This window comes from Lepisosteus platostomus, chromosome 5 (assembly GCF_059453375.1).
Source record: "Lepisosteus platostomus isolate fLepPlt1 chromosome 5, fLepPlt1.hap1, whole genome shotgun sequence".
Taxonomy (NCBI): domain Eukaryota; kingdom Metazoa; phylum Chordata; class Actinopteri; order Semionotiformes; family Lepisosteidae; genus Lepisosteus; species Lepisosteus platostomus.
This window is the reverse complement of record NC_142615.1, coordinates 30,657,081-30,673,541: the sequence shown is the minus strand read 5'-3', so window position 1 is coordinate 30,673,541 and position 16,461 is coordinate 30,657,081. Positions and strand designations below refer to the sequence as shown.

The 16,461-nt window shown below is 42.8% G+C and overlaps 1 non-coding gene and 1 pseudogene across 2 annotated transcripts; one reads left to right on the top strand and one right to left on the bottom strand.

Moving 5' to 3' along the window:
- Positions 1 to 1,380: 1,380 nt before the first annotated feature.
- Positions 1,381 to 1,462, top strand: trnas-acu (transfer RNA serine (anticodon ACU)). Its single transcript has one exon. It is a non-coding gene; the product is annotated as a tRNA-Ser (tRNA).
- A 6,612-nt stretch (positions 1,463 to 8,074) lies between these two features.
- Positions 8,075 to 16,238, bottom strand: LOC148665508 (antigen WC1.1-like; annotated as a pseudogene). The gene is made up of 10 exons (XR_015936278.1): positions 16,191 to 16,238; positions 12,800 to 13,102; positions 12,389 to 12,710; positions 12,030 to 12,068; positions 11,642 to 11,785; positions 10,864 to 10,935; positions 10,280 to 10,366; positions 10,065 to 10,151; positions 8,696 to 8,781; positions 8,075 to 8,200 (listed from the first exon to the last, which is right to left on the bottom strand). The product of XR_015936278.1 is annotated as an antigen WC1.1-like (transcript).
- Between the last annotated feature and the right edge of the window lie 223 nt (positions 16,239 to 16,461).

The window sequence follows — 16,461 nt, the reverse complement described above, 5'->3', positions numbered from 1 at the left end:
AACAGCCTGCAACTGTTTCTTTGTGCCCGCAGGAGATCTGAATCCCCAGAGATTGGATGAGTATTCAACCAATGCATTACAGCTCGAGAATTCAATTGTTATCCCAACCAGTTGATATCAATTTAATTCCTAAGAATTATGTACTTGTTTTGAGTATCTAATGTAGAAGTTATAACCAAGTTCATTTACGAAACGGTCTTAATGAATGATATACTGAACGTATGTCCTCTTGATATATGTAACTCTTTGTAACTGACTGAATATATACCTTTTGTATTCTGATAACCCTCTCGATAAGATCTGTTAGGTTTATATGCATATTCTATGTAGTAATAAATGTATCCTCGTGTATTAGTACCTGTGTGTGTGCGTTGTTTGAGTTATGTCGCATGGTTGGATTCTAAAGCCATCAAAAGAATCAACTTTGTGATTTACTGCTACAATTAATAATTGTCTCAGTAATTGCCCAAACCCTACAGAACTGGTGCCTTCAGAGAGCCACTACATTTAATTTTGCTATGGCTATGATTACATATTTGGCATCCCTGAGCCGTTTTTTCTTACACCTGTAACTTATCGTCTTGCTCTTCCTCCAACTCTCAGGGTGCACCCCTCCTTCCATGTCTCTCTCCTGAAACCCTACCACAGATTCCCCCTCTCCCGGCCTCGGCCACCTCCGCCCCCACCAATACTCATTGACGGTCTTCCTTCCTACACGGTCAATAAGATCTTGGATGCCCGCTGGCTCCGAGGCCGCCGACAATTTCTAGTCGACTGGCAGGGCTATGATCCTGAGGAACGTTCCTGGGTCTGTGAGAAAGATATTTTGGATCGCAGCCTCATCGATGACTTCGTTCGTACTCACTCTCTGGGGTCGTCAGGAGCCGACCCTAAAGGGGGGGGTACTGTCACGCCCCACACTCTAACTCGGAAACGCCGTTCTGTCCCTGTCACATTCCACACTCTCCTTCGCAAACAACGTTACATTCCCGGAACCTCTGCTTCACAATCTCATCCCTGATTGAACCCATCACATTCTCACATGCATCAGATTCTTCAAATTCTCAATCCCTAACCAATCATCCAATCACACCCCTTTCCTTTCAATATTTAAATCCCCTTCGCACACGTGGAGTGTGCGCTGAGCCTGCTCACCGAGTAAGTTGCCTCCTTTTCATGCACTAGCAGCCCCGGAGATTAAGAGAAAGGATTAGAAATGGCTTTTATCTGCCACTCCAAGGAAATAATCTGCTTTCCGTGTACAACAGGATGTCCTCTACACCTGTCACTGAAGCACAGCACACACTTGGTGGCTTGACATCTCCCAAGGAAAATAGTGGCAAGTGGAAGAGAAAAATGTCTGGAAGAGCTGACTTTTTCGACAAGGTGGCTGAGTGGCTAAGGTGATAGACTACTAATCCATTGTGCTCTGCACACGTGGGTTTGAATCCCACCCTTGTTGGTTTGAGCATTTGACTTGTGTTCTGTTTCTAAGTTGTGTTTGTGTTCTTTTGTTACTGTAGTAGAGCAGTAATATTTCTAGTGTTGGCTGAACATGGCTGACAGCCAATAGTCTTTTAATATTTATGTTATTAATACATTTATGTTTTGTACTGCTTTCACCTGATATTAATAGTAGTCCATGGGACATGGTGCATATTGAAAAATGTTCTTGTTAATTTGAGTTTGGAAAAAATGCACTCACCAGAAACCGGAACTGGTCATGTTTACATAATGCGCAATGCCATAGCAACGTTTGGATTTGGAAACAAAAGTCTTGCTATGAGTCCTTACCTGTTACAGGAGGCATTTTAGGACTTTTTTAGATCAGATAAAGCTATCAATTCATCTTACATTTCTACTCCATCAATATTAGCAATGTTATCTTTCCTTATCTTTCCTTTCCTTAGCTCTAAATAAATAGAAATTTTAAAATATATTTTAAAATAAATGCTATTCCATATATTGTAACTTTGTGGTATTTAGTACAAAACACGTGAATCTAATTGAGAAAATGTGGACCAGGGCGATATATTACTAGAAACAGCTCTGAGCTCCGCGTGTGCAGTTGGGGAAGCTGATATGAGGTCCAGTGGTGCAATGGATAATGCATATGCTTACGGCGTATGTTTGACTAAGAATAAATAATACTACAAATCTATTGAGTTAACACCCAGATGTGGCAGAACACATGTAAGACTTACACCCCCTTTAAATATGTATTTCTTTAATATATGTTCTCTTCCCTCTCTAGGATACCTGATAATTCACTATCACATATTGAAGTCTGTGCATGCATTACCTGTAATACTACACTGAAGGACACCCTGATTGATTGTGCTAGAGAAACTGACACACATTGTCTCTTTTCTACATTCACAGGTTTTTGGCTAAAGACAAAAAAACGTTATCATTTTCTTGCCAGCTGTCAGTAATTCTTCTGTGTTTTATCTTTCGCAATGTGTGGATTTCTTGAATAACAAGTTGTGCCAAAAACGAAATGAACACTTCCGTTAAACATAATGCAGAAGCATGGTGCTGTCTATAACTATAAACTGTACCGCAAGACAGGAAGAAAAGCACTGCTGGGATTTGAACTCAGGATTTCCTGTTTACTAGGCAGCTGATTTAACCAACTAAACCACAGCACTAGCAGAAAAAAGCCCTTTTGCAGCCACTTGGACACCCTGCTCTGAGACACCTGCGTTCAGTGTGCACTGAGCCTGCTCATCGAGCTAGTTAAGAAAGGATGTGAAATGGCTTTTATCTGGCGATTTCATGACCAAGGAGCTCAATATGCTTTTGATGTTCTTCAGGGTGTCCACGGTAGCATGACATCGCAGATGGAAGAAGAAAATGACCCTTGAGTACGGGGAAAGATGATCATCGTGAGGCAACTTATACCTGGACAGACTGACTGTGGTCGAGTACTTAAATCAATGGAATGCGAATGTATTGTACTCTGTACACGTGGGTTCCTATCCCATCCTAGTCAACTTCGGGTTTCGACAAATGTGCTTTTTTAAAGTGAGTGAGCTCTCGGTTTGTCTTTCGCTCCTGTACTGGAATTGGTAATGTTTGTAGATGTGCAAGAACTTGGTATAGTAGGCTGACAGCAGGAACACGTGGCCCACAAGCATTGACAGTTTCAGAGGTGCCTGCAGTATAATGCATATGCTTACGGCGTATGTTTGACTAAGAATAAATAATACTACAAATCTATTGAGTTAACACCCAGATGTGGCAGAACACATGTAAGACTTACACCCCCTTTAAATATGTATTTCTTTAATATATGTTCTCTTCCCTCTCTAGGATACCTGATAATTCACTATCACATATTGAAGTCTGTGCATGCATTACCTGTAATACTACACTGAAGGACACCCTGATTGATTGTGCTAGAGAAACTGACACACATTGTCTCTTTTCTACATTCACAGGTTTTTGGCTAAAGACAAAAAAACGTTATCATTTTCTTGCCAGCTGTCAGTAATTCTTCTGTGTTTTATCTTTCGCAATGTGTGGATTTCTTGAATAACAAGTTGTGCCAAAAACGAAATGAACACTTCCGTTAAACATAATGCAGAAGCATGGTGCTGTCTATAACTATAAACTGTACCGCAAGACAGGAAGAAAAGCACTGCTGGGATTTGAACTCAGGATTTCCTGTTTACTAGGCAGCTGATTTAACCAACTAAACCACAGCACTAGCAGAAAAAAGCCCTTTTGCAGCCACTTGGACACCCTGCTCTGAGACACCTGCGTTCAGTGTGCACTGAGCCTGCTCATCGAGCTAGTTAAGAAAGGATGTGAAATGGCTTTTATCTGGCGATTTCATGACCAAGGAGCTCAATATGCTTTTGATGTTCTTCAGGGTGTCCACGGTAGCATGACATCGCAGATGGAAGAAGAAAATGACCCTTGAGTACGGGGAAAGATGATCATCGTGAGGCAACTTATACCTGGACAGACTGACTGTGGTCGAGTACTTAAATCAATGGAATGCGAATGTATTGTACTCTGTACACGTGGGTTCCTATCCCATCCTAGTCAACTTCGGGTTTCGACAAATGTGCTTTTTTAAAGTGAGTGAGCTCTCGGTTTGTCTTTCGCTCCTGTACTGGAATTGGTAATGTTTGTAGACGTGCAAGAACTTGGTATAGTAGGCTGACAGCAGGAACACGTGGCCCACAAGCATTGACAGTTTCAGAGGTGCCTGCAGTATGTTGGTTTGTGAGCAACGATAAAATAACTTGCCATGGAAGCAAGTGTGCCTGAATTAATACAGCTCCGTCGAGTGCAAAAAGTAACACAAGAACTGACCTAAACGCAACAGCAACTTTTGGAAGACAAAAACACAGCCAATATTACTCCAGGCAAGACTCGAACTTACAACCATGGTATGACTCCTCTGTGCACTGTTGTATAATTACCATAAATTGACAAATTGTGCTACTCAACACCCGAGCACATTTTCTCAGTGCACTCAAACAGCACTTCTTCCTTAGGCTACCCGCTTCAAGAGGTTTTTTTAAATCGATCAAAGACTCATTGGAAAAGGTTTGTCGATAGGTCAGGTGAGAATTGCACACGGATTCACTGCTTGGAAGGCAGCTATGTTCACCATTATACCCAGGGCTGGCGCCTGGGGAAAGCTCTGTAGGGGAGGTGTCTGAAATTCTGAGCGGGGCGGAGATATTTGGGTTGAAACGGACCCGTTACAACTACCCAAGCTATTTCTCGCAAGCATGCCAGTGATTAGTGTTTCATGACAGAAGATAATGACGAGCAATCTGGTATTTAGCGATGAAGTACAGTTTCACATTTATCAACACTCTAGTGATTATTATTGCCTGGAGAGACAAAATATCATACCTGTTCATTTTTGCAACTACATCGAAGTTAAAGAGGTTCTGAAAATAGTTGTAAAACCAACAGAAACACAAACTTCTGTAACTACAGTCCTAGTTATATAACGATTGTAAGTATAAGGATAAACTACTGCAAAGAATCAGTCCACCTGAGCAAACAAGTAATAATGTTGGCACCCAATAAGGTAGACACTATGTAACATGTGCCATTCCTGGACAGATAACCCTCCTGAACATCGAACAGTCCGATGTAGCAACTGTTTTAAATTTGTTATTCCTTACAAATTAAAATGAAAAAAGCAGAAGTCTTGCATTTGCAGCAGAAGAAAAGTTAAAAGATTCTTAAATATCTGGAGTGAAAGTATATAGAGCTTTGCATTTCACAATCTTTTACTATTTTGGAAACGCCATATTAACTCTAAAAGGGGCGACACAGAGGTTAGCATTGTTGCTCCATAGTGCTGTGGCTGTGGGTTTAAATGCCCACCTCGGTTTCTGTCTGTGTTTCTATTATCTCTCCAGGTTACCCTGATTCTTCCCACAGTCCCATACAATACTGACATCAGTTTGGGAGGAGAGTTTAAAAATATCTGATCCTTCAGGATCATAAGTTTTGTAAAATAAATGATGTCACAGTTCTCAAGGTGTGTTGTGTTTTAGCCAACTTTTATCTTTCCTGAGTTCTTTTTATTTGTATCCAGATGCCCTCTGTAACTATTTAGTGCTCTGTACTGGTCAGTCTGGGTGCTATAAAATACCTATGGTTTGAGGTGCAGTATAAAGTGAATATTGGGGTGTCTCTAGTGCTGTGGGATGCTGTGTTTTACATTGAGCAGCTCCTGACGGCAGGACAAGGGAAATGTAAATAACAGCCAGGTTGTCTCTTTGGTGGTGTTGTTCCTTGTGTGGATTAAGTCATACTTATGAATTGATCACAAACATTCAGGCATTCTCTCCTTCTGGGGTTGATTTTATCATTGTGAGTGGCCAAAGGCTCCTTATATATTTTATTAATAGTATTTTAATTGTACAAAATTAAGAAATTACAAATGAATGACAACATGGTTTTAAAAAAGTTTATTTTTAAAAACAAAACTTTAAGAAAATGTATACAAATTTCTTCCCATCAGAAATGTTACGTTCAGAATTCTACATCAATTAATAATTTTATTTCTGAAACATATCATATTGTACAATAAATAAGACTGAGGGGTATAGGGAACTTTAAGGTCTCTGTGTTATAAAACACAAACTGCAAGTCCTGTAGACAAAGTCAATGAGGATAGTGACTCATTGGTCAGAGCACTCAGGTCACAGACAGTGTCAGTGTGGAAACAGTGGAGTGAAGTGGACTCAGGTCACAGACACCGTCAGTGTGGAAACGGTGGAGGGAAGTGGACTCAGGTCACAGACAGTGTCAGTGTGAAAACGGTGGAGTGAAGTGGACTCAGGTCACAGTGTCAGTGTGGAAACGGTGGAGTGAAGTGGACTCAGGTCACAGACAGTGTCAGTGTGAAAACGGTGGAGTGAAGTGGACTCAGGTCACAGTGTCAGTGTGGAAATGGTGGAGTGAAGTGGACTCAGGTCACAGAGCTGCTCTAAGACTGTGTGACTCTGTTGGTGAAGTTCTTCTGTGTCTAGATCTGCAGGAGGAGCTTCTCCCAGCCCTGTCAGTCTGACAGAACATATTGTCACGCCCTCTGCAGCCAGAGGGCGCTCCTTCTCTGTCCTGTCCCTAGGTTCCGGTCTGCTGTCCTTCCTGTCCCTCTCTTTCCCTTGGGCTATATATTTCCGGGTCTTGCACTCTGTCCTCGCTCAGCATTGACGTTCGGATGTCCTGAGACCCGCCTAGCACCAGGGCGCCCCACGTCCGCTCCCTGAGGGCATAGGTTTCTATACGGCATTCCTGAACTCTTTGCACTAATGAGCCCGGGCCTTTTTCCCGTCTCGCCGCTACGCATATGGGTCTTTTTCCGCTCTCCTGCTCCCTACGGTTAGTCCCTTTGGACGTCCATGATAGAATGCTGAGCCATCTTCTGACCCCGCGAGCGGCGCTTTTTTTTTATCTTGCCGCAGTTTTTTTTTCTTTTTTTCTCTGGGCTGTTTTTTTTTTCAGTTCCTCTATTCTAATCACTGGATATCACTCCGACCTTCCGTGCCTGTGAGCGGGTCCTGCACCTGGCTTTCCTCGGGTAGATCACTCCGATATCAGTGATTGAATGTTGAGCTGGCTTGCCTATTCTTATTACTGGAGCTTCTGTGTCTGGAGCGGGTTCTCGTGCCTGGCTCTTCCTGGTCTTGCTCTCTCCGATATCAGTGATAGAATGGTAAGCTTTCTGCCGTTCCTCCATGCCTTTCGCTGGATATCACTCCGGGCATCTGTGTCTGTGAGCGGGCTTCGGTCTGGCTTTCCTCAGGTTGTCCACTCCGATATCAGCGTTAGAATGTGAACGTGCCATTTGCCCAGTCTGCGGTATTTTTCCCCGGGGTTTTTGTGTTTTTTTTTCTTGTTTTTTGCCTTTTGTTTTGATTTTTTTCTTCCTGGTTTCCCCTCCTTTTTGGTCCCCCCTGCTCTCTGTGTCTCGGAACTTTGGTTCCTATCTGTCTTGTGTGGTTTGTCTCCCTGGTCTTTCCCAGGTTTTTGTCTGTTGGGTTTGTGCTTGTGTACTTTTTTGTTTTTTGTCTCCGGAGCTCTTCTCTACCCCCCCTTCCTCCACCCAATAAAGGTTTATACCCCGGAGGAAGGGGTAGCTCTCAGCCGTGGATTCCCGGAGGTTTCCTTTCAGTTAAATGAGGTTTTTCCTCCCCCCAGTGCTGTGCAGCTTATTTATTTGTATGGGCGTCGGGAGCCACCCATGAAGGGGGGGGTACTGTCACGCCCTCTGCAGCCAGAGGGCGCTCCTTCTCTGTCCTGTCCCTAGGTTCCGGTCTGCTGTCCTTCCTGTCCCTCTCTTTCCCTTGGGCTATATATTTCCGGGGCTTGCACTCTGTCCTCGCTCAGCATTGACGTTCGGATGTCCTGAGACCCGCCTAGCACCAGGGCGCCCCACGTCCGCTCCCTGAGGGCATAGGTTTCTATACGGCATTCCTGAACTCTTTGCACTAATGAGCCCGGGCCTTTTTCCCATCTCGCCGCTACGCATATGGGTCTTTTTCCGCTCTCCTGCTCCCTACGGTTAGTCCCTTTGGACGTCCATGACACATATCCTCTCTCTGCGACTCGTCCCCAACATCATCGTAGTCAGTCCTGTCAGGAGCAGGGGCTCCTTCTTCAGAGGGCAACGTGGGCAGGACCCTTTCCACTCCAGGGCCAGTGTGGGGGACACCTGACAGAGAGACACAGACTAAGAGACAGGCAGTGGTCAGCTGATGGACAGGGATGACTCTCCTAGATGACATATTTGGTTTAGAATTGGACCCATGAATTTATATGCATGGGTACAGTATGTTTTTTGTATATGTGTGATTTTAACAACCATTAATTATATAAACAAATAATCTTAGACAGGATCATTAAATGTTATAATTAAGAAAGGTGAATATGATTTGCCAGATGAATCAATTATTGAAATTATATTATAATCCAAAGCCTTTATAGGAATTCATTTGAATTAAAATTAAAAATGTATCTTTAAGAACAAATTTATGATAACTTCAGATTTTACTTACCAACAATGTTCCAGTGTTCTAAAACCAGAGTGCGGAAAAGCTTTGACAGTATTTTCTAAAATTAGTTATTCTCTTTGGGTATCTGAAGACCTCTGTGGTCAGAGTACTCCTGGTACAGAGTGTACTCCTGAGTCTTATTTATAATAACTCACCTGACACAGTGTCTGGGCTCCGGGGCACAGTTAAAGCATCATCATAGTACTCTGGAGCCTCTTTTTCACAGAAGACATCAGCTCTCCTGAAGCACACAGAGACAGTTTTACTTTTACACATCAGATTTAAAATACAGGGGATCAGGCAACCTGATTATATAATACATTTCAACCCATTCCATTTGAGATAGTGAAAGACAACAGTGCAGCCTCTATCAGGACAGAGAGCGCAATGCTGTGAATCCTTGTGAAATATCTGAAGAGGAGCTGGACACTGGTAGCAGAATAATCAGACTCAGTGTGATGTGATCTGCAGTGCATAGAGAACGGAGAGGGAGTCAGAGTCTCTGGTCAGATCAGTAGGTGATCTCAGGCCTCTAGCAGGGCAGAAAAGGACAGGGAAACACTAGGCTGACATGTAGAGTTCAGGACTCCTGGTCTGGGATTGGCTGGACCATAACCAGAAAACACTGAAAGCATCCGATTGACAGGGTGTGACAGTGGGTGGGTTTTGCTGAGACCCTGATCTAAGTGTTTAAATCTTGTGGCAATCAAGACTCGTAATCTGTATTAGCTACTATTGGTCCCTGAACGATAAAGCACATTTTGAGCCAACGCTTAGACCTGGTGCCCTCTTGTCTTGGATGAGAGTGGCGCAGAGTTGTATTACTGGGGGTCATCTTCTCCATCCCTGAACTACCTCACTCATACTGATCCCCCTGGCAGTAGCCCTTTTACCTAAAGTGGGGTCTCCCTCACTGTCGTCCACACTGTATCCAGAGGGTGTCTCATCAGAGAGGAGTCTCCTTGTGAACAGAAGAGCAGATCAGTAATGTCTCTGTCATTTTGACACAGACTGGCCTGTCAGAGACCTCTTCTGTTCCAGGTATTGTTTATTTCTAATGACAAAGGTTAGTGCAGGCTGGTACAGAGTGTACTACTGAGTCTTATTTATAATAACTCATCTGACACAGTGTCTGGACTCTGGGGCACAGTTACAGCATCATCATAGTACTCTGGAGCCTCTTCTTTCAGAGAGGACATCAGCTCCCCTGAACCACACAGAGACAGTTTTACTGTTACACATCAGATTTAAAATATCAGTGATCAGGCAAGCTAATTATATAATACATTTTAAACCCATTCCATTTTAAATTGAGATGGTGAATGACAACAGTGCAGCCTGTATCAGGACAGAGAGCACAGTGCTGTGAATCCTCGTAAAATATCTGAAGTGGAGCTGGACACTGGCAGCACAATAAACAGACTCAGTGTCATGTGATCTGTAGTGCACAAAGAGAGGAGAGAGAGTCAGAGTCTCTGGGATTGGTGCAAGGTTTCTCTTTGGGACTGGACTGAAATAACCCACCTGACAAGGCATCTGGACTGTGAGGTATAGTTACAGCATCATCATAGTACTCTGGAGCCTCTTCTTTCACAGAGGACATCAGCTCTCCTAAAGCACACAGAGCACAGCTTCACTGTCACACAGCAGAACACTGAGATCAAAGATAAAGTAGAGAGAGTCAGACTCACTTAGATTGGTGCTGAGTTTCCCCATGTGACTGGAGTGAAGTAACTCACCTGACAAGGCATCTGGGCTTTGAGGTACAATTACTGCATCATCATAGTGTTCTGAGATCTCTTCTTTCAGAGAGGTTATTGAGTCTCCTGAACAACACAGAGAGACAGAGAATTTACACTTCAGGACTCTGACTTACATTGATGTACTTTGACCACAGAGCTGCAAAGTTATTGTTAAGTGTGATTTTACATGCTTTGTGGTGTATAGTTAAGCCAAGACTTTAGGGTTGCTGAGTTAACATCTGATCTGAAAGGCAGTTCTTACAGCATACTGTTTTCCAGTCATCAATCTGGACCTGAGGCACCACCTCCTTTTCTATTAAAACCAATTAGAGCAGCACCCTGTCTACCACCCCAGTATTGACCAGGTCTAGTGTTGCTCAGCCTCTGTGATCTGCTGGTTAGCGTGAGGCAACACCGAAGAGGAGAGTTTCTAAGGAATAGAACATATTTCGTAAGATTTGTAAGATTCAGGATTTTCTACTCAAGTTCTCTAAATGTCAGCCTGGTTTGGGATGAGAGTGAGTAGTGGACTGAAGACCCCCCACTCCCACACTGAGCCCCCTGACTCCACCTCCCCTCACCTGGTACTGGGTCCCCCTCACTGTCCTCCACATCATCGTATCCAGTGGGCAGCTCGTCAGAGAAGAATCTCCCTGTGAACAGGAGGACAGATCAGTAATACCTGCAGTCAGACACCAGCCTCACTGTTGTCCACTATGAGAGAAGTCATGGAGTGAACAGTAACACAGAGTTTGTGTTTACAAGGCAGATCAGCAACAGTGCTGATCTGATTTTCTTTACTCAGTTTGTCATACCTCTTGAGAAAGACAGCTCAGCTGAAACTGGTATGGTGAGGGTTTCTACAAGTGTAAGTCCTCAGATCTTCCTCAAGGGTGAAGACTAATCACATATGAAGACTCTCTCCACTCACCTCTCATGGGGGCGCTGTAGGTTCCCTTTCTGGCCAATTTGTACTCTATTTCCTCGTAGACGGCATCATGATAGGGGGCGAGTGTTCCCTTAGATAGGGCTGTGTAACACTCAAGGTTACAGGGACTACAAGCAAATCAATTCACTGCTAATCGTTTTTGGACATTTGGATATATAAATATTATAATTCTACACATCTGAAATTTTCTTAATATCCCCATCTGCAATTATTTATTCTTTCCTAAATTTCAACTGTTTCTCTACCCTATTAAAAATGTTCACATTCGACATCCACATTAAATTAGACATACTCAAAATAATAATTTAGAGCAGATCTTTTCCTGAAGTTCAATATAGATCAGTTCTGTGTTACAGCAGTAACCACAGTAACAATTACAGCAGTATGTGGACGATGAATGCCCTGTCTACCTTTCCTTAGCTTCCTGTTCTGGATCAGCTGCCCCACTAACAGGGCCAGCACCACGAAGAGCAGAGCCCCCAGCAACAGGAGGACCAGGGGCGAGGCGGACAGGCCTCCCTGTGGCTGAGTCTGGGGTGTTGTCCTGGTGATGTCTGAGGGAGAGGGAGAGGGAGATGGAATGAACAGGAATAAGGAGATGTGCTCTTGGGATCAACAACAAATGGTTAAGAATTCCCAATCAAACCCATAAAGATTGTCAGTAAATCAGTAAATCAGTCAGGAAAGAGAGAAGGCACTTCCTGAAAACACTGATCTTCACACAGTAGAGAGGAGACACTACAGTTACACTGAGAATCTGAAGAGACAGAAAGACAGGAGTCGTCAATGACTGTTCACCTGTAGCTGTTGATGGAGTGACTGTTGTCTTTGACAAACCTGTAAAAGAGATAGGAGAACTGTCATTATTTTGCCGTTGGTTTTAGAGCAATTTGAAACCATAGTGGTCTTAATAAAAATCAAAAATTACATTTGTTCCTTGAGGTCAAATGTAGGTTTGCAGGACAAAAGATGTATTGTTCTGAATTAAAGGCTTGTGTCGTTTACACACAAGGAGCTACACAACAGCCCAATCTTGTGACCGATGATCTTAGTTGGTTCAGTTAGAAATTAACCAGTGATAAAATATGTGTAACGACAGTGTATCTTCTCCACCATTCTGCTACCTTGTTCATCTACAGTTCTAAGACTCCCCTCACCTGTACAGATAACCCCTGCGTCCTCCTTGTGTCGACAGTCACTCTGATTCAGTCCAGAGTGACAGCAGTCCCATAGATGGAGCCCACTACCACTACCTGTGCAGTTCACCTCGTCCAGCCAGATGGCGCCACTTCCTGGTCCGAATGAGGCCTCTATCTGTGCACTTACTGCATACCCACAGCCCAGCTGTCTGCAGACCACCTGGGCATCCTGCAGGTCCCAGGAGTCATCACAGACTGTCCCCCAGGAGCCCTCGTACTGCAGCTTCACCCTGCCAGAGCAGTTCATGCCTCCAGCCAAGCAGGAAATCCAGCTTATTTCCTTTAGATACCTTTCAGGTCAATAGAGTCAGGTGTGATTTATATAATCTGAATTCCATTGCCTCTACTAATAATAATAATTAAGTGAACCTTACTAGAACAGGTGATGTCAGCAGCTTCAGTGTTCCAACAGTCATTCTGACCCCAGGGTGAAGAGGGACACTGGCACAGTGTGGAATCATGTTTTTGACAGTGAATGTTATCCAGCCACCGGGGAGCAGCACTGAGCCCCCCTGTCTCTTTAAAGTCACCCTTGTCTCCATAGCCCAGCTGCTTACAGATCACTGCAGCTGTGGTGTCCGTCATGTCGTTGGAACAGATGCTGCCCCAGGTGCTGTTTTAGTAAACCTCTGCCTGTCCTGAACAGCCTGCAGACAGCCTCAGCTGCTTCTGCTCTGGGAATGAAACAGGAAACTGTCAGAGCAACTGAACCATTATGTATGAAAGACAGTTGTTTAACATCCTTTCACAGAACACCAAGAACACAGCACAGACTGAATATGAGAAAGGTTATAAATAGGAGCCCTTCAGTTATTTCTGATCCTATACTTAGTTTTCATTTGTGTCCTCACATCCTTGATTTGATGTTGATTTCAGCACTTTGGGATATTCAGTAGTCAATACGTGAATCAACACTCCATATGTATTTCTACACTGCAGAGAAAAAGTTAGTGATAATGGGAATTATTAATTTCTTAATATCATATTTTTTATTTTATTATTATTTTTTCTAAAACCTCAATTTTTTTAGATTTATCAATTGATGTTTTTGTATAGAAGTGCATTGCTGCCACGAAGAAAAAAATGCCCTAATTAATTAATGTCATAATTAGAATTAAGGAATTATCTCTGAATTAAGAAAAAAAGTATCTAGTAATTTCGAAATAGTAATTCTCGTGTACTTTATGAACTACAGGCGGACTTACAGTTTTAAGCTGTGGAACTGACTGCAAGTAAATTGGATATAAAAAGTCTACACAACCTTATTGAAATTGCAGGTTTTTGTGATGTTAAGCCAGAAATCAAAATAAATAATGCCAGACATTATTCCATCTTTAATGTGACCTTGCACCCAACAAAATACAAGAGAAAAACAAATCGATAATTATTAGGAAAAATAATTGAAATAAAAAAACCTACAATACTCTAGTTGCATAAGTGTGCATATTCTTTTATTTCAATAGGGGTGTGTAGACTTTTTATATCCACTGTATAACTGTTCATAATCATCACTGCTTTTATCTCTAAACTCCACAAAACTGGCCCTTATGCTTAAAATTATTATGTTTTTCTTTGATAAAAATGGCAAGATTCCATTATGAGTAAACACCAGTCGAAAGTAAATCCATACAAATTCTGCAGTGCTGGACATTGACACGATCATTAAACCGAAAGTGTCAGCCAAGTTCACAATAGCTTCTAGATGGATTCACTGCACAACGAAACAGGTTGTATATACACTGAAGTAATCATTGCTGTAATTATGAGGTAATTCATTATCTCGTAATTATGAGATAAGGGGATATATTTTTTTCCCTTGGTAGCAGCGATGCCCTTCCATATTTCTTAGATAAAATGGTGAAAAAAGTAGAAAACAGTGAATAATGAAAGGTCAAGCCTGTGAAATTAGTGTTACCTGAGTTTATTTGCCACAAAGGAATAATTAGAATCAGGTGGTTAAAAAATCAGGTAACAAGTAATAAAGCAGTTACATTGGACAGGACTGTCCAAACTATTGGACAAGAGTTGATATTTATCAGTCTGGACATGATTGCAAAACCCTTTCTAATCATTATGGACATATATTATTGACCACCGAGACACTACCCAGGAGCTACCAAGATATCCCCAAGAGTAGCCCAGAAAATCACCCAGGAGGCTTTTTACTCAAAGAACTCTAGAGTAGTATCTGAGGATCTGTAGGCCTCTCTCTCCTTGCGGCTAAAGTTAGTCTCTTCACCATCAAGAAAATTCTGAGCAGCAATGGTTTTTATGAAAGGATAGCCAGGAAGAAAACATCCATCCATCTTCCAAGTTTCCAACTGAGGGTTGCAGGGTGCTGGAGTCTATCCCTACAAGACACAGTACACCCTGAATGAGACACCAGTCCATCACAGGGAAAGGAAGAAAACTTTTCTCTCTAAAAAGTATGGTGCTGCCCATCTCAAATTCACTAAAGAGCACCTGGATTACATAAGACTATGGGAAGTATATTTTCTGCACTGAAATGTATGGACCCATTAAGAAATGTTTAGTGTATTTCATATGTGTCAAGAAATGTTGACTGTTGACTGACTGAAGCTGAGAAGAAAATGCGTCAAGAAAGGTATGCTAAACAAACAAGCAGACTTACGACACAGTGGCTAAAGCAGAAATGTCACGTTTCAGATCGGTCGAGTCAAAGTCTGGATAAAAATCTCTGAAAAGTTGTGGCAGGACCTGAACTGAGCTCTATAGGAAAGACAACTCTCAAACATCACTAGTTTGCCTGAAAGCCAATGAAAGAAACTGATAAGAGGTTGGTTATAAGAAACATCTAGATGAAACTGTTGCTGCTGAAAGAGGTGCCAGTAGTTACGGAATTTAAATGTTTGTAAGTGCGTTCACACCCAGATATTTACAATTGGAGCATTTTGTTAAATAACTCAGATATTTTATGTCTTTGCATTATGTATTTAATTTTTTGTGAACATTTTTATACATACACACCTACACTACTTAATATACTCGATATAGACCTGAGCAAGATGGCCGCCAAGGAGAACCAGCTGACCTGCTGTTGGAAAAGGCCTGTGCAGTGAAACAATGAGACACAGGTGAGCTACATCAGGAAACAGAATATAAATGCCCCAGAAGCTGTGAGTCAGTGCGGAAGCCAATAAGGTTTTGTAGGAAGAAGAGCATTAGGATTGTGGTTGAAAGGGTTAAGGAATAACGGACTACGGTTTATGGTTTACGACTACGGTTTACGGATTACAACTTGATTACGGTATGGATTTGGGTGTACATACGGACTTTGGAATTTGGATTGTTTAAGGATACTGGAAACGGATTACGACTCAGAATTGGAAAACATACAGATAAAGAAACGGAGAAGATCAGTGTGGTGTGAGAAACATCCCTTTTACACCTGCTTTTCCCCCGGCGACACCACATCTGGAACAGCCTACAAGTACAATCAGACAGTGGATTTAATCTGATGCGTGCCAAACACCTCACACCTCTCAGGTCACAGTCATAAACCAGATGCCCAGACAACACTAGTTAGTGATCTTGGGATAATTGAGAGTTACATCACTATCAGGCCAGTTATATTGGAGCCACATGTCATCAGAATCTCATCTCCTTGTTGAAATAAACCAGTTTGGTATTCTATACCTGAACATAGGACTGTCACGTCCTCCTTGTGTCCACAGTCATGCAGTCATCACCCTGCTGAGGGACACTCCCAAAGAGACGACTCGTTCCCCAGACAGCCCACCTCATCCAGCCAGATGGGTCCAGTTCCCTGGCTGAAGGAGGCTGCCATTGGGGCACTGACTGCCGCCCACACTGGATCTGCCTGCACACGACCTAAGAGTCTGCCAGGTCCCAGGAGTCATCGCAGACTGTCCCCCAGGAGCCATTGTGATAAACCAGCAGTCTCCCAGCACAGTCACCTCCTGCCCCAACCAGCCTGAGAGAGCGCTGAGCTAGGAGAGAGATTGCATCAATTGATACAGACACATATTTTAACATGCTGTGTTGTGTGT